The 21,139-nt window shown below is 36.1% G+C and overlaps 1 protein-coding gene across 19 annotated transcripts in view; it reads left to right on the top strand.

Moving 5' to 3' along the window:
• TMEM117 (transmembrane protein 117) overlaps nt 1–21,139 on the top strand; it is a 555,808-nt gene that overhangs the window by 396,600 nt on the left and 138,069 nt on the right. The window lies entirely within an intron of this gene.

The raw sequence follows: 21,139 nt of genomic DNA, 5'->3' as shown, positions 1-21,139 counted from the left end.
TCCTTGTCTCTTGTAACATTCTTTATTTTAAAGTCTATTTTATCTGATATGAGTATAGCTACTCCAGCTTTCTTTTGATTTCCATTTGCATGGAATATCTTTTTGCATCCCCTCACTTTCAGTCTGTATGTGTCCCTAAGTCTGAAGTCGGTCTCTTGTGGACAGCATATATAGGGGTCTTGTTTTTGTATCCATTTTGCAAGCCTGCGTCTTTTCGTTAGAGCATTTAATCCATTCATGTTTAAGGTAATTATCTATATGTATGTTCCTGTGACCATTTTCTTAATTGTTTTGGGTTTGTTTTTGTAGGTCCTCTTCTTCTTTTGTGTTTCCCACTTAGAGAAGTTCCTTTAGCATTTGTTGTAGAGCTGGTTTGGTAGTGCTGAATTCTCTTAGCTTTTGCTTGTCTGTAAACTTTTTTGGTTCTTTCTCTCTCTCTCCTTCTGGGACCCCTATAATGCGAATGTTGTTGCATTTAATGTTGTCCCAGAGGTCTCTTAGGCTGTCTTCATTTCTTTTCATTCTTTTTTCTTTATTCTGTTCCACAACAGTGAAATTGTGTCTTCCAGGTCACTTATCCGTTTTTCTGCCTCAGTAATTCTGCTACTGATTCCTTCTAGTGTAGTTTTCATTTCAGTTATTGTATTGTTCATCTCTGTTTGATCTTTAATTCTTCTAGGTCTTTGTTAAACATTTCTTGCACTTTCTCGATCTTTGCCTCTATTCTTTTTCCAAGGTCCTGGATCATCTTCACTATCATTATTCTGAATTCTTTTTCTCGGAGGTTGCCTATCTTTGTTAAACATTTCTTGCACTTTCTCGATCTTTGCCTCTATTCTTTTTCCAAGGTCCTGGATCATCTTCACTATCATTATTCTGAATTCTTTTTCTCGAAGGTTGCCTATCTCCACTTCATTTAGTTGTTTCTCTTGGGTTTTAACTTGTTCCTTCATCTGGTACATAGCCCTCTGCCTTTTCATCCTGTCTATCTTTCTGTGAATGTGGTTTTTGTTCCACAGGCTGCAAACTGTAGTACTTCTTTGCCACAACTTCTTTATCCATTCGTCCATTGATGGGCACTTAATTTGCTTCCATGTCTTAGCTATTGTAAATAGAGCTGCAATGAACATTGTGGTACATGACTCTTTTTGAATTATGGTTTTCTCAGGGTATATGCCCAGTAGTGGGATTGCTGGGTCTTATGGTAGTCCTATTTTTAGTGTTTTAAGGAACCTCCATACTGTTCTCCATAGTGGCTATATCAATTTACATTCCCACCAACAGTGCAAAAGGGTTACCTTTTCTTCACACCCTCTCCATCATTTATTGTTTGTAGAATTTTTGATGATGGCCATTCTGACTGGTGTGAGGTGATACCTCTTTGTAATTTTGGTTTGCATTTCTCTAATGATTAGTGATGTTGAGCATCCTTTCATGTGTTTGTTGGCAATCTGTATATACTTTCTTCTTTGGAGAAATGTCTATTAAGGTCTTCTGCCCATTTTGGATTGGATTGTTTGTTTTTTTGATATTGAGTTGCATGAGCTGCTTGTAAATTTTGGAGGCTAATCCTTTGTCAGTTTCTTCATTTGTAAGTATTTTCTCCCATTCTGGGGGTTGTCTTTTCATCTTCTTTATGGTTTCCTTTGCTGTGCAAAAGATTTTAAGTATCATTAGGTCCCATTTGTTTATTTTTGTTTTTATTTCCATTTCTCTAGGAGGTGGGTCAAAAAATATCTTGCTTTGATTTATGTCATAGAGTCTTCTGCCAATGTTTTCCTCTAAGAGCTTTATAGTGTATGGCCTTATATTTAAGTCTTTAATTCATTTTGAGTTAATTTTTGTGTATGGTGTTAGGAAGTGTTCTAATTTCATTCTTTTCCATGTAGCTGTCCTGTTCTCCCAGCACCACTTATTGAAGAGGCTGTCTTTTTTCCATTGTATATTCTTGCCTCCCTTATCAAAAATAAGGTGACCCTATGTGCGTGGGTTTACCTCTGGGCTTTCTATCCTGTTCCATTGATCTATATTTCTGGTTTTGTGCCAGTACCATATTGTCTTGATTACTGTAGCTTTCTAGTATTGTCTGAAGTCAGGGGGCCTGAGTCCTCCTGCTCTGTTTTTCTTTCTCAAGATTGCTTTGGCTATTCGGGGTCTTTTGTGTTTATATATTAATTGTGAACTTTTTTGTTCTAGTTCTGTGAAAAATGCCATTGGTAGTTTGATGGGGATTGCATTGAATCTGTAGATTGCTCTGGGTAATATAGTCATATTTTGAAATTTTTTGTTCTAGTTCTGTGAAAAATGCCATTGGTAGTTTGATGGGGATTGCATTGAATCTGTAGATTGCTCTGGGTAATATAGTCATTTTCACAATGGTGATTCTTCCAATCCAAGAACATGGTACATTTCTCCATCTCTTTCTATCATCTTTAATTTCTATCATCAGTGTCTTATAGTTTTCTGTATACAGGTCTTTTGTCTCCTTAAGTAGGTTTATTCCTAGGTATTTTATTCTTTTTGTTGCAGTGGTAAATGGGAGTGTTTCCTTAATTTCTTTTTCATATGTTTCATCATTAGTATATAGGAATACAAGAGATTTCTTTGCATTAATTTTGTATCCTGCTACCTTAGCAAATTCGTTGATTAGCTCTAGTATTTTTCTTGTATCATCTTTAGGATTCTCTATGTATAGTATCATGTCATCTGCAAACAGTGACAGCTTTACTTCTTCTTTTCCAATTTGGATTCCTTTTATTTCTTTTTCTTCTCTGATTGCTGTGGCTAAAACTTCCATAACTATGTTGAATAATAGTGGTGAGAGTGAACATCCTTGTCTTGTTTCTCTTATCTTAGTGGAAATGATTTCAGTTTTTCACCATTGAGAATGATGTTGGCTGTGGGTTTGTGATATATGACCTTTATTATGTTGAGTTAAGTTCCCTCTATGCCTACTTTCTGGAGGGTTTTTATCATAAATCGATGTTGAATTTTCTCGAAAGCTCTTTCTGCAGCTATTGAGGTGATCATATGGTTTTTCTCCTTCAATTTGTTAATATGGTATATCACAATGATTTATTTGCATATATTGAATAATCCTTGCATTCCTGGGATAAAGCCCACTTGATCATGTTGTATCATCCATTTAATGTGCTGTTGGAATCTGTTTGCTAGTATTTTGTTGAGGATTTTTGTGTCTATGTTCATCAGTGATATTGGCCTGTAGATTTCTTTCTTTGTTACATCTTTGTCTGGTTTTTGTGTCAGGGTGATGGTGGCCTTGTAGATTGAGTTTGGGAGTGTTCCTCCCTCTGCTATATTTTGGAAGAGTTTGAGAAAGATAGGTGTTAGCTCTTTTCTAAATATTTGATAGTATTCGCCTGTGAAGACCTCTGGTCGGTGCAGTCTCGGAATGTTGTGCATCTAAGAATTTGTCCATTTCTTCCAGGTTGTCCATTTTATTGGCATATAGTTGCTTGTAGTAATCTCTCATGATCTTTTGTGTGTCTGCAGTGTCAGTTGTTACTTCTCTTTTTACATTTCTAATTCTATTGATTTGAATCCTCTCCCTTCTTTTCTTGATGAGTCTGGTCAATGGTTTATCAATTTTGTTTTCTCAAAGAACCAGCTTTTAGTTTTATTGATCTTTGCTATCGTTTCCTTCAGTTCTGTTTCATTTATTTCTGCTCTGATCTTTATGATTTCTTTCCTTCTGCTAACTTTGGGGATTTTTTGTTCTTCTTTCTCTAATTGCTTTACGTGTAAAGTTAGGTTGTTTATTTGAGATGTTTCTTGTTTCTTCAGGTAGGATTGTATTGCTATATACTTCCATCTTAGAACTGCTTTTGCTACTTCCCATAGGTTTTGGGTAATTGTCTCAGTCTCAGAAGGTTGTGCTTTTCTACGAATTTGTCCATTTCTTCCAGGTTGTGCATTTCATTGGCATATAGTTTCTTGTAGTAATCACTCATGATCCTTTGTATTTCTGTAGTGTCAGTTGTTACTTCTCCTTTTACATTTCTAATTCTATTGATTTGAATCCTCTCCCTTCTTTTCTTGATGAGTCTGGTCAATGGTTTATCAATTTTGTTTTCTCAAAGAACCAGCTTTTAGTTTTATTGATCTTTGCTATCGTTTCCTTCAGTTCTGTTTCATTTATTTCTGCTCTGATCTTTATGATTTCTTTCCTTCTGCTAACTTTGGGGATTTTTTGTTCTTCTTTCTCTAATTGCTTTACGTGTAAAGTTAGGTTGTTTATTTGAGATGTTTCTTGTTTCTTCAGGTAGGATTGTATTGCTATATACTTCCATCTTAGAACTGCTTTTGCTACTTCCCATAGGTTTTGGGTAATTGTCTTTTCATTGTCATTTGTTTCTAGGTACTTTTTGATTTCCTCTTTGATTTCTTCAGTGATCTCTTGGTTATTTGGTATTGTATTGTTTAGCCTCCATGTGTTTGTATTTTTTATAGACATATTCCTGTAATTGATATTTAGTCCTATAGTGTTGTGGTCAGAAAAGATACTTGATCTGATTTCAATTTTGTTAAATTTACCGGTGTTTGATTTGTGACCCAAGATATGATCTATCCTGGAGAATGCTCCATGAGCACTTGAGAAGGAAGTGTATTCTGTTGTTTCTGGATGGAATGTTCTATAAATATCAATTAACTACATCTTGTTTAATATATCATTTAAAGCTTGTGTTTCCTTATTTATTTTCATTTTGGATGATCTTTCCATTGGTGAAAGTGGGGTGTAAAAGTCCCCTACTATTACTGTGTTACTGTCAATTTCCCCTTTTATGGCTGTTAGCATTTGCCTTATGTATTGAGGTGGTCCTATGTTGGGTGCATAAATATTTACAATTGTTATATCTTCTTCTTGGATTGATCCCTTTATCATTGTGTAGTGTCCTTCTTTGTCTCTTGTAACATTCTTTTTTTTCATATATTTTGTCTGATATGAGAATCACTACTCCAGCTTTCTTTTGATTTCCATTTGCATGGAATATCTTTTTCCATCCCCTCATTTTCAGTCTGTATGTGTCCTTAGGTCTGAAGTGGTTCTCTCGCAGACAGCATATATATGGGTCTTGTTTTCGTATCCATTCAGCAGTCTATGTCTTTTAGTTGGAGAATTTAATCCATTTACATTTAAGGTAATTATCAATATGTATGTTCCTATTTCCATTTTCTTAATTGTTTTCTGTTTGTTATTGTAGGTCTTTTCCTTCTCTTTGTTTCCTGCCTAGAGTAGTTCCTTTAGCCTTTGTTGTAAATCTGGTTTGGTGGTGCAAATTCTCTTAGCTTTTGCTTGTCTCTAAAGGTTTTAATTTCTCCTTAAAATCTAAATGAGATCCTTGCTAGGTAGAGTAATCTTGGTTGTAGTTTTTTTCCTTTCATCACTTTAAATATGTCCTGGCACTCCCTTCTGGCTTGCAGAGTTTCTGCTGAAAGATCGGCTGTTAACTTTATTGGGATTCCCTTATGTGTTACTTGTTATTTTTCCCTTGCTGCTTTTAATATTTATTCTTTGCATTTTATTTTTGATAGTTTGATTAATATGTGTCTTGGAGTTTTTCTTCTTGGATTTATCCTGTATGGGACTCTGTGCTTCCTGAACTTGACCGCAACTATTTCCTTTCCCATATTAGGGAAGTTTTCAACAATAATCTCTTCAAATATTTTCTCAGTGCCTTTCTTTTTCTCTTCTTCTTCTGGGACCCCTATATTTCGAATGTTGGTTCGTTTAATGTTGTCCCAGAGGTCTCTGAGACTGTCCTCTATTCTTTTCATTCTTTTTTCTTCATTCTGCTCTGCAGTAGTTATTTCCACTATTTTATCTTCCAGGTCACTTATCTGTTCTTGTGCCTCAGTTATTCTGCTACTGATTCCTTCTAGAGAATTTTAAATTTCATTTATTGTGTTGTTCATCATTATTTGCTTGCTGTTTAGTTCTTCCAGGTCCTTGTTAAACGTTTCTTGTATTTTCTCCATTCTATTTCCAAGATTTTGGATCATCTTTACTATCATTATTCTGAATTCTTTTTTAGGTAGACTGCCTATTTCCTCTTCATTTATTATGTCTGGTGGTTTTTTACCTTGTTCCTTCATCTGCTGTGTGTTTCTCTGTCTTTTCATTTTGCTTCACTTACTGTGTTTGGGGTTTCTTTTTTGCAGGCTGCAGGTTCGTAGTTCCTGTTGTTTTTAGTGTCTGCCCCTAGTGCCTAAGGTTGTTTCACTGGGTTTTGTCGGCTTCCTCGTTGAGGGGACTGGTGTCTGTGTCCTGTTGGATGAAGCTGGATCTTGTCTTTCTGGTGGGCAGGACCGCATCCAGTGGTATGTTTTGGGATGTTTGTGACCTTATTATGATTTTAGGCATCCTCTGTGCTAATGGGTGGGGTTGTGTTCTTGTCTTTCTAGTTGTTTGGCATAGGATGTCCAGCACTGTAGCTTGCTGCTCCTTGAGTGGAGCTTGGTGTTAGCATTGAGATGGAGATCTCTGGGAGAGCTTATGCCATTTGATATTATGTGGAGCCAGGAGGTCTCTGGTGGACCCATGTCCTGATCTCAGCTCTCCCACCTCAGAGGCACAGGCCTGACACCTGGCCAGAACACCAAGACCCTGTCAGCCACACAGCTCTGAAGAAAAGTGAGTAAAAAAGAAAGATAGAAAGAAAAAAATAAAATAGTTATTGAAATTAAAAATTAAAATTTATTATTAAAACTAAAAACTTTAAAAGGTAATAAAAAAAGAAAGAAAGAAAGAAGAGAGCAACAAAACCAAAAAGCAAATCCACCAATTATAACAAGTGCTAAAAACTATAATAAAAAAAGGAAAATGGACAGACAGAACCCTAGGACAAATGGTTAAAGCAAAGCTATACAGACAAAATCACACAAAGAAGCATACACATACACACTCACAAAAAGAGAAAAAGGAAAAAATATATATATATGTAAAAAAAAGAAAAAAGGTGGAAGAGAGCAACCAAATGAATAAAGAAATCTACCTATGATAATAAACTATAAATATTAAACTAAGATAAACATAAAACCAGAAACAAATTTGATGCAGAAAGGAAACCCCTAGTCTACAGTTGCTCCCAACGTCCACCGCGGCAATTTTGGGATCATTCGTTGTCTATTGAGGTATTCCACAGATGCAGGGTACATCAAGTTGATTGTGGAGATTTAATCCTCTGCTCCTGAGGCTGCTGGGAGAGATTTCCCTTTCTCTTCTTTGATCGCACAGCTCCTGGGGTTCAGCTTTGACTTGGCCCTGCCTCTGCGTGTAGGTCGCCTGAGGGTGTCTGTTCTTCACTCAGACAGGACGGGCTTAAAGTAGCAGCTGATTAGGGGGCTCTGGCTCATTCAGGCCGTGGGGAGAGAGGGGCATGGAATGTGGGGCGAGCCTGTTGCGGCTTGCAGCATGATGTTGCAAGAGCCTGAAGCACGCCGTGTGTTCTCTGGGGGAAATTGTCCCTGGATCTTGGGATCCTGGCAGTGGCGGGCTGCACAGGCTCCCGGGAGGGGAGGTGTGGAGAGTGACCTGTGCTCGCACACAGCCTTCTTGGTGGTGGCAGCAGCAGCCTTAGCATCTCATGCCCATTTCTTGTGTCCTCACTGATAGCCGCGGCTCGCGCCTGTCCCTGGAGGTCATTTAGGCGGTGCTCTGAATCCCCTATCCTCGTGCATCCTGGAACAATGGTCTCTTGCCTCTTAGGCAGGTCCAGACTTTTTCCCGAACTCCCTCCCGGCTAGCCGTGGCACTCTAGCCCCCTTCAGGCTGTGTTCACGCAGCCAACCCCAGTCCTCTCCCTGGGATCCGACCGCAGCCCGAGCCTCAGCTCCCAGCCCCCGCCCACCCCGGCGGGTGAGCAGACAAGCCTCTCAGGCTGGTGAGTGCTGGTCAGCACCGATCCTCTGCGGGAATCTCTCCGTTTTGGCCTCCACAACCCTGTTGCTGTGCTCTCCTCCGCAGCTCTGAAGCTTCCCCCTCCGCCACCTGCAGTCTCCGCCCGCGAAGGGGCTTCTAGTGTGTGGAAACCAGTGGGAGCTCCCTCCCACTGGTGCAGGTCCCGTCCCTATTCTTTTGTCTCTGTTTTTTCTTTTTTCTTTTGCCCTACCCAGGTACATGGGGAGTTTCTTTCCTTTTGGGAAGTCTGAAGTCTTCTGCCAGCGTCCAGTAGGTGTTCTGTAGGAGTTGTTCCGCATGTAGATGTAATTCTGATGTATTTGTGAGTAGGAAGGTGATCTCCACATCTTACTCTTCTGCCATCTTGAAGGTCTCCTCCGTCTGTTAGCTTTTGATAAAAAATCGTCCCTTGGTATCTACAGGGGATTGGTTCCAGAATCTACATTACCTTTTCAATGCTGGCATTATCAGATTTAGATCAGATTAGAACTAATGTCTTCACGGAATATACAGAAATAGTTCTCTAGGTTAATATCTTGTATGATTTAAGGCCAGGATCAATTAATTAGAAGGCTATGCCTGAGAAACCCTGGAGGTGACTCTATTTGTTATTACAATCTAAGAGTTTACATATTTCTCAGGTTTAAAAAAATCAGATTAAATACTAAGTATGAATGAATTCAAGCCATTTATTGTTTAAATTTAATTATTTAAGGAAAAAATTGGGAGGGGGAACTAAGGAAGTACTACTGAGATCTCTGGATGGGATAGTTAAGAGGGCTAAAAGGAGCACTTTTGGTGGACATTAGAATGATTATTAGGAAAAAAAGGTAGTAGGATCAGGAAAACAGGACTCTCTATAATCTCAATTTAGCTTACATTTTTAGATGGAAATAACCATTTAAAAGAAATGTATTACAGGTACATTGGTACATAGCATTCCTATAACTTCATATGTGCAGGGTCAAAACAATTATTAATGCATCATTTTGTAGAAACTTCTTTCACTCATTCTATATTAGACTAGAGGTTTAAACATTTTAATTTGACCACAGACTGTAGCATAACAAAGAGGTGAATAAATATGAAAATTATGAGGTCAGTTTCTCAAGCTGAACCACATTACATTAAAATTAATTAGTTATATTTTATCTTGAATGACCCATGCATGAAGGAGAAATTTTACTTTGTTGGTAGGGTAATGTACACTTCAGCATTTTATGTCTGTTTGTAAAAGAATATGAAGAAACATTTAGCTTTCTCTCTTGAGTAGAACTAAATAATAAGGTATTCTGGGTTTTAGCTTTCTGTTTCTGAGTACAAGATTTATGTTTTCTTACTATAAATACATTTACCACATGAAGGAGAACTAGAAGTTGGCAGAATAAGTTATTAATGTATCCACAATGTTTATTCTCCTTTTAAAGAAGACAGTGTGCTTTTGCCTTCAAAAATCTGCTTCAGCCTCTTTTTTTTTTCCAGCTTCTGTAACTTAGTTTGCTGCACATCGTGTTTTAGAAAGCCAATTCAGATAAGTTGTTTAGTGTCATCATTTAGACATGCTGTTTTCTCCTGCTACAAGGAATTTAAATGACAGCAATATACTTTGAACAATTCCTGAAAACACACTTTTTCTTTTAATCTATACACAAACTCAATTAGCGTTTAGGTCAGTAAGTAGGAAGGCATTTATAGAATCAATCATTTTGGGTTAAGGAGTAGACACCCTGAAAGCTTATTAATTAATGGAATGGAAATAATGCCTGGAACCTCTCTAAACAGAAATAGTCTCAATGGAGCAATTAAATATGTATGAAGAATGTTTGCTGAGAAGTTCAAACACATCAACCTGGGGTTTATATTTTTGGTTTAATTTATTCAGCACCTTCCAGTGAGCTGATGCTTAATGGTCTAAAGACATTTCTGGGACCTGTGTACACTGCATCCTGCACAGAGCTTTGACTGACAATCACTCAGAAACTGTGGTTATTTTTAATCATCTCAAGAAGTGCAGGAGAGGAGGGAGAATAGGAGTTTGGGATTAGCATTCAGGTACCCAGCACTGCCTTGTGAATAAATTTGGCACTGTTAAGCCTATGCCAGACAGTCTTCAACCCATTTAATTGAAAGTATCAGCATTATCAAACCTCCTGTTTCTGCTCACAGCAGTGGCATTTAGGCCTTCAAATTACAGTTCACTTATGTTATTGCTGTAATCTGCATCTTCGGATCATTACTTTTCCCTCTCACAAAGAGAAGTCTGTGTGGTAGTGACTAGCTGCACTTTATGCCATTCGTGAATAATGGAGCTATTGTAATATTACTGATTAAATCAACTATAAAAAAGATTTGGTGCAAAAAAGGCAACAGAGTGATAAAGCAATAATTTCTTCTATGCGCTAGTCTTTTTTTTAATTCCAAAGAGCATGAAGATGTTTAATAGAGAAAGGTTGTTTTGTTTGTTTTCCTGGGGGTTTATATTCAAATGTATGTGGGGCACTACTAATGAGCTCCAACTGGACAATGGTTTTCATTATTCTAGGCTGAAGTCTGCAGTAAATGAAATTATCAAACAACTAGAATCCATATAATGGGCAGAATATCCCAAAAAGGTCAGGGTTTTGAGAGGGTTCTCAGTGGAATGATCACTCTGGTAGATGTCCCTACCCTTTCCCTGTTACATATAATGTCATCCTGGGAAACTGGCATTACAGGGATGAGAGCCATGCAGCAGAGTGAGTGACAACTGTGAGGGATGCACCACAAAGCCCAGGCATTCATCTTTGAAATAGATTTACAACATTATTAAAGGAAAAGGCTGAAGCATCACCATAATTTAACTGGATATAAAATGAAAACAGGCCTTCTAAAATGGAAACCTGAAATCCCAGGGAGGCATTTAAAAGGTGGTTACTGACAGATGTGTCATGGCCAATTTATGAGCTGTGAAAGCTCCCTGCTTTCAAAGCTTCTTTTAGGACCCCAACATTTAGAGCGCATAGGCCATTGGTTGGATGCTTTTCTTACCCTGAGGAAATCCTAAAGGTGCTTATAAGATAATTGAATCAGCTCCCCTGAGACCTGGCATTTACTGGTCTGTGACGGCAACATACAGCCAAGTGTAGTTTGACCACTGTCCCAGATCACTGAGGAAATGTTTCACAGCACCTTCACACATATGTAAGGTAGTTTTTAAAGATGGTGTAATTAACTTATAACCTTGGCCACTGAATATTTAGAAATATTGAATAATCTTATTAGTTGACACTGAATCTACCAGCAGTCCTAACTAATCTTTTCATTAGTGACTCTTGTACCCTAGGTGGTTAAAGAAAATGATGTTAAAGTCCTTCATCTGTAGGTAAGTCAAGCACGCATTTCTGAGGTCACAGACTAGTAGACAACAAAGTAAAACAGGCAGCACTAGCTTCTGAAAATGCTGATTGGGCTGGATCACTTTCAGAAACCTCTCCTCTCTAAGGGGTAAGAACCCAGCCAGAGATCATCACCACCCCACCCTCACCGTCCCCTGCCTCCAGGTTCACTGCTAACAAAAAGATAGCTTCTTACCATAGTGTTCAAGGCTTTACATCATCTGGTCCACCCCCATTTGCTGTTTCCATCCTTTGACTTCCTGTAAATCAGCTTACCTTCCATCTACTCACAAGCCCACAAGCTCTCCATGCGCATCTTTGGGGAGATATGGACCATGCTCCACCCTTGCCTAGAAGGCCTTCCTCCCTTTTCCACCTATTTAACTTTATCCATATCCCAAGATTCAGCTTAAATGCCATTTTTTATGGAGTCCTCCTCCATCTCTATTACATATTCAGGGCTCCTTCTCTTCATTTTTACTTCCCTTGGTTCATCCTTACATTATAGAATTGCTTTCTAGTATTTGAGTTGGGTGTTGACACGGGCTTGATTTACACTGGGATGGAATGCCTTTCTCAGCTGAGTGACCTGGAACACCTCATTTAACCTTCTGAGCCTCAGTTTTTCCACGGGTTGTGGAAAGCACCTAATGGTGTTTGACGCAGAGTAAGCATTAAAGGCATTTAAGGAATGTCAGACCCACCTACCCCTGTCCAGGAAAGAACAATACTTATTGTTCTCCAGCAAAATGAGAACAATAAAGATTATCAACTAGTTGTTGTTGTTGTTGTTATAGTAATTACTTAGCAAAGAGAAGAAAACAAAAACAATGATTAAGAAAGAAGAGAGGGGCTTCCCTGGTGGCGCAGTGGTTGCGCGTCCGCCTGCCGATGCAGGGGAACCGGGGGTTCGCGCCCCGGTCTGGGAGGATCCCACGTGCCGCGGAGTGGCTGGGCCCGTGACCCATGGCCGCTGGGCCTGCGCGTTCGGAGCCTGTGCTCCGCAGCCTGTGCTCCACAGCTCCAACAGAGGGAGGCCCGCATACCACAAAAAAAAAAATAAAATAAAATAAAAATAAAAAAATAAAAAGAAGAGAAAGAGAGAAAAAAGACAGAGAGAGAGAAAGATAAGAAAAAATGCAATCCTCTCTATATTGAGCCTCTAATTTTAAAAAAAATCAATGCTTGAAACACAAATGTCTAAGAACCAATGCATTTTTGATCTATGGTTTTAAACGGTATGTCTACGATTACCTTCCTACTTCTTAGAAAAGTTACCCATCAAAACACAGGAAAGAAATAAATGAATGAGAATTTTTTAAAATTATTTTTTATTGAGAAAATTATAGCATGTAATATTGTGTAAGTTCAAAGTGTACAATGTGTTGGTTTGATATATACAATTGTATATTTCAATATGGTTACTTTTTCAAACTGGTAACCAAACATTAATGAATAGGGTGAGTATCTGTGAGTTGGGGAGGACATATTTGACCTGATTTTTTATATTTTTTAATTTTACAATTAAAAATTAAAGTATTCTGATATTGGCCCCAGAATCAAAAAGCAGATCAAAGTATTAGGGTAGACATTGCTGAAATTTTCACCATATTTGGAAAGGATGTTCAGGAGGATCAACTTAAAATGTGGACTCCTGTGATTTATGCATAGCTCAATCTGCCCTAAGGAGGCACCTTAAGGCAAGAAGCAGCCATCCACTCAACACACTGAAGCTAGAAAACTGGAGCATAACCACGTCAAGAGACGGAGAAAAGGCTGGAAACGGGGAATTAACCAGGTGCTGTTGTAAATGCTATGCTAAGAAGGCTGCAATTATTTTCTCCTACAAATAGTAAGGCAGGAGGTGGTGAAGGTGGGGTGGCAGTAGACCTACATGAACTTCCCCAAATTGAAAACCACAAGGGCAGAATAGCTGAATTTCAAGTGTCGGTTGTAAGGAGCTCCTTTTCCCAAAGACAAATCTAACTAATGGACTCCAGGAGATTAGAAACCTGATTGTTTGATGGCTTGATTGATTCAGCTGGTAAGTCAGTATTCTCTAGGTGCTTTATATGCTGACTTCATGCCATCCTCACAGCATCTGTATGAGGCTGACATTGTTACCCACACTTCACACTTAGACCATTTGGGCAGAGAGAGATTAGGTAATTTGTTTAAGGCCACACACTAGTAAATGGAAGAGCCACACACATCCACTGTGACTTCAGAATGTGCATAAAAGCCACGATGCTATACTGACACCCCCGCACACCCTGACAACACACACAAACACACACAGACACAATTGAAGGCAAACATTACAAAAACATGAAGAAATGTCTTGTTGTCAGTAGAGAAGCTTAGAAAATGATCTTTTGGGAAAAAAATTGTTTGATCCTCATTTCTTTCCCTTTACCCCATTTGACAAAAAAAAAAAAAAAAAGGCAGACTAAACAGCAATTCAAGCAAAGTAATAATAACCACTATGAAACAAAAAATAAAAAGAAATATTGATTAGAATGGCTTATGTGTCAATAGTTAAGTAAACTCATAACAAATTTATAATCATCAAAAGAAAAAATCACAAATGAAAAGATTGTTATATTGACTGCATAATATATATATGTATATTTGCTTACATATATTTTGGATAGAAAATAGTTATAAAAATTTTTAAATGATTGGCACACTGGAAAACTATTTTCAGATGAGATGATTAATTTTCTTACTAGATAAAGAATCAATCAATTTGAAAAACACTGTGAAAATAGACAAAGTTTATAGAAAATGCATAATTATGACTACTAAAAATGTAAAATTAACAACTTATTATTAGTCACAGAAAACTGTGTCAAACATTAGTCAAATGAAAACTGAAGGATACCATCTTCACCCATCAAACTGGCCTAGATATTTTTTAAGTTTCTACTGAGTAAGATAAAAATAGACACTCTCTTTCCCTGCTGATGGAGAGTGTAATTTGAATCAAGTTTCCAAGAAACAACTTTTACAATATGCAAAGTACTCATAAAATAATCATGTCCTTTGATTCAGTAATTATTCTGCTTGTAATAGTATAACTTAAGAAAATACTAGATATTGACTAGGATCTATAATACTGACATATTAGAAACAAATAACAAGTCTAAATAAGTTAAATAAGTTTGTGTTTTGGAATATTGTTTAATATTAGCTGTTTAGCTAAGATAATGTTTTTGAAGGATATTAAAGTTTTCTGATAAAAAATATCCAATGTAACAAGTTTAGTGTAAAATCAGGAGACAAACTTGGAAATGGCAGGATGACAGTTTTGTAGTACACACATGGGCATGTGAACATGCACGCACATGGGCATGCACACATAGCTATAGAGAAAATACTGGAACGAAATACAACCAAAGAATTCCAAAGCACTGGCAGGAAATCATCCATCAAATTACTGTAAGAGTAATTTTATTTTCTATTATGTACTTTTCTATAACTTTCATGAGTATTAGAACATAATTTTAAAATGGAAAATAAGTTTTAAAAAACAATCTTTTCATATTTTACAATTGTCATTCTAAACATTGCTGGATATTGATGATAACTACAGGATTGTTGTTCAGTGAAGTGAACTATTGATCACCTGATGTAGAGAGACAATCCAGACAATGCCTCAGATCCCCAAGGGCATTTTATATTAAATTATTCATATCAGTCACTTATAACTCCAGTTACAGTACTGGAAACACTAGTTAGGGACATCATTTGTGGTCAGCGGTTTTGAAAAAACTTTGTTTTCAAATATATACATACACACTATATGCACATATATATATACACACATATAAAGATGTATATATAATTTATATATACCTAAGTTTATAATAAATTTTATATATCATGTATGTACATATATAACAAACTACATGTATATTTTGAAAGGAATAACATACCTTTTACTGATTTTTTTATTGCATTTCTACATTTTTAAAAATTGCAGCAACATCTGACCTATAGTATTTAAAGCTCGGATATATAGAATCTCATTATTATACTTAAAGCAGTTGGTATTGCATGTGGACCCAAAATGTCATGTTTTAACCTTTTGAATATGAAAAAGGGAAGAAATATGCAATCATATATTTCACTAAAACTAAATTCCATTTCAGCCTCATCTCATTATTTATGATTTGATCAGAATCACCAGATGAAATTACTCTTATAAATAATACATGGGTGTTTCATGTGGATTTTGATGTAGATTTATACAATGTGGAATTTTACTGCCTTATATTACTATGCCTTCTTGGATTTCATACCAAAAGTTATGGCCAATAGAAATATAATGCATTAGAATTTAGTATGATGTCACAAACCCCAAAAAGAATTTACAGATACAATTATAAAGTGTAAAATAACATGAGCTTTTATTTTATTTGAATTCTGCTCCTGAAAATAGCATTATTTGGGATAATAAAAGAAATGTTTGTGTTTTAAAAAATCAGTGCCTTTAAAGCATTTTCATTATCTTAAAAGAATGCACAATTTTTTTCTACAGGCTATTGATTTTTACCAATCCCTGTATGTGATGATAATTTGTTTGGTTTTAAGTCTTTTTCAAAAGGGTTTGTAACTTGGACATTATTTAGATATTCAGCCCAGTTCTATGCTTAGTCTCTTCCATTTTTCCAGGTCTGTGACTGGCTCCTGCTGCCCCTAACAAATGACCTCTACCCATCCTATTAACCCTTCCTCACATAGAGGAAAAAGGATTTATAAAATGTCTATTATATACCAGATGCTTATACACATGCTACCTCATTGACCCCTCAAATAGCCCACGTATTAGTTCACTGGAAGAGAGGGGAAGGAGATGTTGCACACCCATGAGACTCTCCTCTTTCTTAAACCAGCCACTCCAATCTGGACGCCACTCGACTCCCAGTCCATTCATTCTACTCAGTGAAATGAAACACATCATGCAGAAGAAACTATTTGTTTTGCATTTTCTTCTCAGAACAAAGAGATATAATATGCAATAAGGAGGAAATCCAGGAAAAAAATATGTTGTTTCTATTTTAAATAAAGTATATGTTGTGCACATATGTTTTTCAGTTGAGCCAAAATTATTTCTGCTATAACATTTCTTAACTCATTGCTGTTCAGTCATAACTTTGGTAGTTTTCATCCCCTTCTTTAGAATAATTTGTATCCCATATCTTTAAAATAAGCAGATTCAGAAAACCTGGAGATTATTTATATTTATTACCATTATAGAAAGAAAAAACATAATTTGAAATGGAGAGACATTGGTTTTGTCAAAGGGTACAAAGTTTCAGTTAGGCAGAATGCATAAGTTCTGGACCACTAATATACAGCATGGTGACTATAGTTAATTATATTGTATTGTATACTAGAAATTTGCTAAGAGAGTAGATCTTAAACGTTCTCACCACGAAAAAAAGGATAACTATGTGAGGTCAAGGATTTGTTAATTAGCTTGATTGTGGTAATCATTTCACAATTATGTGTTTATCAAAACATCACATTGTACACCATAAATATATACAGTTTTTGTCAATTACACCTCAATAAAATAAAAAATAAATAAATTGTATTATAAATAGTTTGAATATTACTTTTTTTCATGATGAAACTTAATTACCTTTTTACTAGGAATTTTCTTATCTTGGCTTAGCTTTGATTTCAACTCAGTATGTACTAAAGCGTTAGGTAAAAATTTGTGAACGAAATGCATCTGTGCCATCATGTTTGATGTTAGACAGTAGTACAAACCCTTCCAAAGCATAAAAGAAGCTCTCTATTCATTCCATTAAGGTTTTAAAAGTATGTGTTTATATTTTTGCTTTGACATTAGCTCTTGTAACCTTAGGCAATTACTGTCTATAATGTATGAACAGGTATGGCCTCATTGAACAATGACTGTTCTATTTCCTTCAATAGTTTGAAAGACTTGTCGCTCATATGACTGATTATGAAGTTTCATTCACTTATGAAAAAAAAAAATTTTCTTCTTCCCTGATGACATATGGTGTGTATTCTAGGGAAATATTTTTAACATTAAAGCATCACTAGGGAAAAAAAAGATTAGAGTGTTTTGACATTTTTTATTTAAATTCTTAGAGGAGAAAAATCAACCTTGTTAGATGAAAGAATCTATATTTATTCAAACTCTTTTGAAGAAAAATTAAAGATGGGTTCAAAACATTTGCAATTGCATTTTACCTTGGAAAGCTTTGCACAATTCAATAGTCAATGTTTCTTTTAAGGCATCTCGATGGAGAAGATAGATTTCCTTGAGAATCACATGTAAAACTCAGAATTAGCAAATGTGCAGTAGTGGCTGTGCTCACAGGCTGCTGGAATGTTGAGATTAGTATTGATCAGTTCAGCCCCTCATCCGGGTGTTGCATCAGTCTGCATTTTTCAACAGGGAGCCACCAGCAACAGGTGGCTACTGAGTGTGTGAAATATGGCAGTCTGACCTGAGATGTGCAGTAAGTGTAAAGTACACCATGGATATCAAGGATTTAGTAAGAGAAAAAAGAATGTAAAATATTAAATCCCTAAGTTTACATTGATTATATGTTGCAATGATATTTAGATACATTGGGCTAAATACATTATTAAAATAAATGTCACCATTTCTTTTTCCTTTTTTTTAATGTGGCTACTAGAAAATTAAATGTTATGTATGTGGCTCACATATGTGGCCTGTGTTATATTTCTGTCTTTGTGTACAAAACATTTGAATGAAAATATGCTTCTCTATTTATGTCCAAGTCACTGTTGCTTACTAATTACATGTGAGGAGGAACTGCTCTCCTAATGGCCTGAGCTGAGTCCTTCTATGAGGTGGCAAGCCTTATACTCAATGTTCTAGTTATGCAATATGGCAGCCTACAGTATGAATCCCTACAATATACTGGGTGAGTTACATAAATCAACTCATTTACTCTTCTCAACATGCAGTGATGTAGTTATTAACTAACCCCAGGTTCAAAAGGAGGAAACTGAATCTGAGATGGCTTAAAAACTTGTCTGATACTACAGAGTGACTGAGTATCTGAGTCAGGATTCAAAACTAAGTTAGAGTCTTTACAGCCCATGCTTCTTTTTTTTTTTTTTTTTTTTTAACTGTCAACTGCTTTTCTTTCTTCTATTTCAAGGCTTTCCAGGAAATCTATTAAGATATTGACTTCTATCGAGGAGTGATGTCAAAGTATATTGATCTTTGGGGGCGATGATCATGATTAGGATGATTATGGGCAACAGTTATACAAGATTTCTCCAACCTTAGCTGCTTTACAATTAGTATGCAATTAAATATGTAACTTCAGGGACAATAAATCATGGCATTCACTGAAATGGGCACTTTGATATTTCTGTGCACATTTATCAATACAATGATTAAATAATAACAGTGCATATTAAACATATTAAAAATAACATTAGCATCTTGGAACTAAAATGATTTCTTAGATAAAAAGGCATTGAAACCAAATATATACTATAAAAACTCATTATTAAATTGTTTATACCCTTGCCCATATTTAGTACTACTAATATTTGATGAGTTGAATAATGAAACCCATTTGTTTATGAAATCATTTTCTTCTTTAAAAACCTAACATGAAAATGATTATGGAAGTACATGATATTTGAGAACATTTAGAATATTGTGTTGATACCTGCTTCGACTAGGTTATTCTGGTTCACTTCAATGCTCAAAATTGGCTGTGGGGCATCTTCCCTATCAGCTTAATAGGCCAAGGTAGGGACTGGTGGTAGCTGAGGTATTTTTCCAGGGCACATAGTTCTTCTGTCCACAAGACCTGACTTGGCCACCAAAATAATCCCACCAGTATCCATAGGTTAGAGAAAGGTAAGAAAGCATGTTCTTAAGCAATTTGTAGTCACCACTGTGTTTACAAGGAGAATTCCTATGAAATTGTGCCTTATAGATCCACTTGTGATTTTCTGACTTCTTTCCTGGCTAAGAGGGGTCTAAACCTTTCCTCAGATCCTGCCTTGGCAATCATGTGCACAGATGTAAAAACTCCTTTAATGTTAGATGAGAAGCCATGTGACATCAAAAGAAATTGTACCTAAAGGATGCTATAATTGTTACTTTTCGAAAAGAGGTCTTTAGTTAGAAAGAACTTTCCATTTTGTAGGCTTTATCTGATATCGTCTATTTTCAATCCATTGGTCATACCATCCATTATTATCTCCTACAATAAATACAAAAACCAAACATTTGTACATTATTTCTTACTTGATATTTGGGGAAAATACTATTCAGAGTGAATTCATTTTAAAACTGGCTACTCCAGTGATCGTTATTTGCCTTGACAATATGTACTTCAGGCTATGCAAGTTTAGGAGGAAAAAAAGACAAATATCAATTCATGGATAGAGTTTAGTTTAGTTTTTTTAAACTATCTTCCATATTTCCTTACTCCCCACTAGTTTTACAGTGAGAAACCATATGTAAATTATAGATCCTGGCAGCTGGAGAAGAGGCAGATGGGCATAAATCTTGAGGTTAAGCATCTTAATCAGACTCCACAAGTTAAAAGAGGGAGAAAAAATTTTAACAAGCTGCTTTAAAAATATTCAGTTTTGTATTTATGTGTTACATATTAGAATTTATATAGCATACACTTTAATCTACTAGTACCCTTATTAATTGAATAAATTGAGTTCTTCACCATTTGTCTTGGAATTTTTATATATTTTTGAACAGTAAGTATATACAGGTTATAAAAATATACTGTATACTGTCCTTCTTAAAATATAAATTTAAAAAAATATAAATTAAAAATGCAAAAAAATAAATGAAACACATTTATATTATTTAGTAAGGTAGATCCCCAGCATTTACTATATATTTGCCTTTACTAGTGGGATTTTTTCTTGCCTATAGATACTGACTTCTTCTTGTGGCCTTTTCTCTTCCATTAAAGAAGACCCTTTAACATTTCTTTTATGGTAGGTTTAATAGTGGTGAACTCTTTTAGATTTCACTGGCCTAAAAAATTCTTTATCTCTCCTTCAGTTCTTGGTGATAATCTTGCTGGGTAGGGTATCCTAGGTTGCAGACTTTTCCCTTTCAGTACTTTAAATATAACATGCCCCTCCTAGGGGTGCAGGTCCCACCTGATGCTTCTCTTGTCTTCCTAACTGATTCTGTGTGATCTTCCTTACAGCCTTGAGTATTATTTACAAGAGTTTCCCTGCCAGTCTCAAGTCAGTTTTCAGCGAGAATTGCTTCACATGTAGTGTATTTTTGATCTGTTCTTGGGGGCACATGAGCTCCACATCCTTCTACTCCACCATCTTGTTCTCCCCCCATACCCCCTGGAAATCAGGGAAGGTACTATCTTTTTCTCACAGGTGAAGACACTAGGGCTCGAAGAGGGTAAATAACTTACTCATTATCACATAATTAGTAAGTAGCCGAGTTGTGATTCAGACATAATTCTGCCTAACTCAAAAACTAATTTTCCATGCCATTTGATCAAAATATCAAAATATATATGGAAAGTGAAAAAAATCTGCAGTTTTTGGTCCCTATATCACCAAAATTATGGATTTTTAGTATCTTAGAAAGCATTTTGATATCATTAAAGATTTGGCCTATTTTCATTTACTTAAATGTTTATATTCAAAAAAGTTGATGCTGCAGATGTTTGTGAGTATTATTGTTATATGAAAAAGTCATATTAAAAAATAAAGTTTAAGGAAGCAGTCCAATTTAATAATAGGAACATAGATGGAAGATACTGTGATGTTCAATTACTCCTGCTGTTGATATTATGCCATTTAACTGGTAAAG

This window comes from Physeter macrocephalus, chromosome 6, assembly GCF_002837175.3.
Source record: "Physeter macrocephalus isolate SW-GA chromosome 6, ASM283717v5, whole genome shotgun sequence".
Classification (NCBI taxonomy): Eukaryota; Metazoa; Chordata; class Mammalia; order Artiodactyla; family Physeteridae; genus Physeter; species Physeter macrocephalus.
Note: the sequence above shows the minus strand (reverse complement) of the source record. Positions and strands in the feature narration are given on the sequence as shown.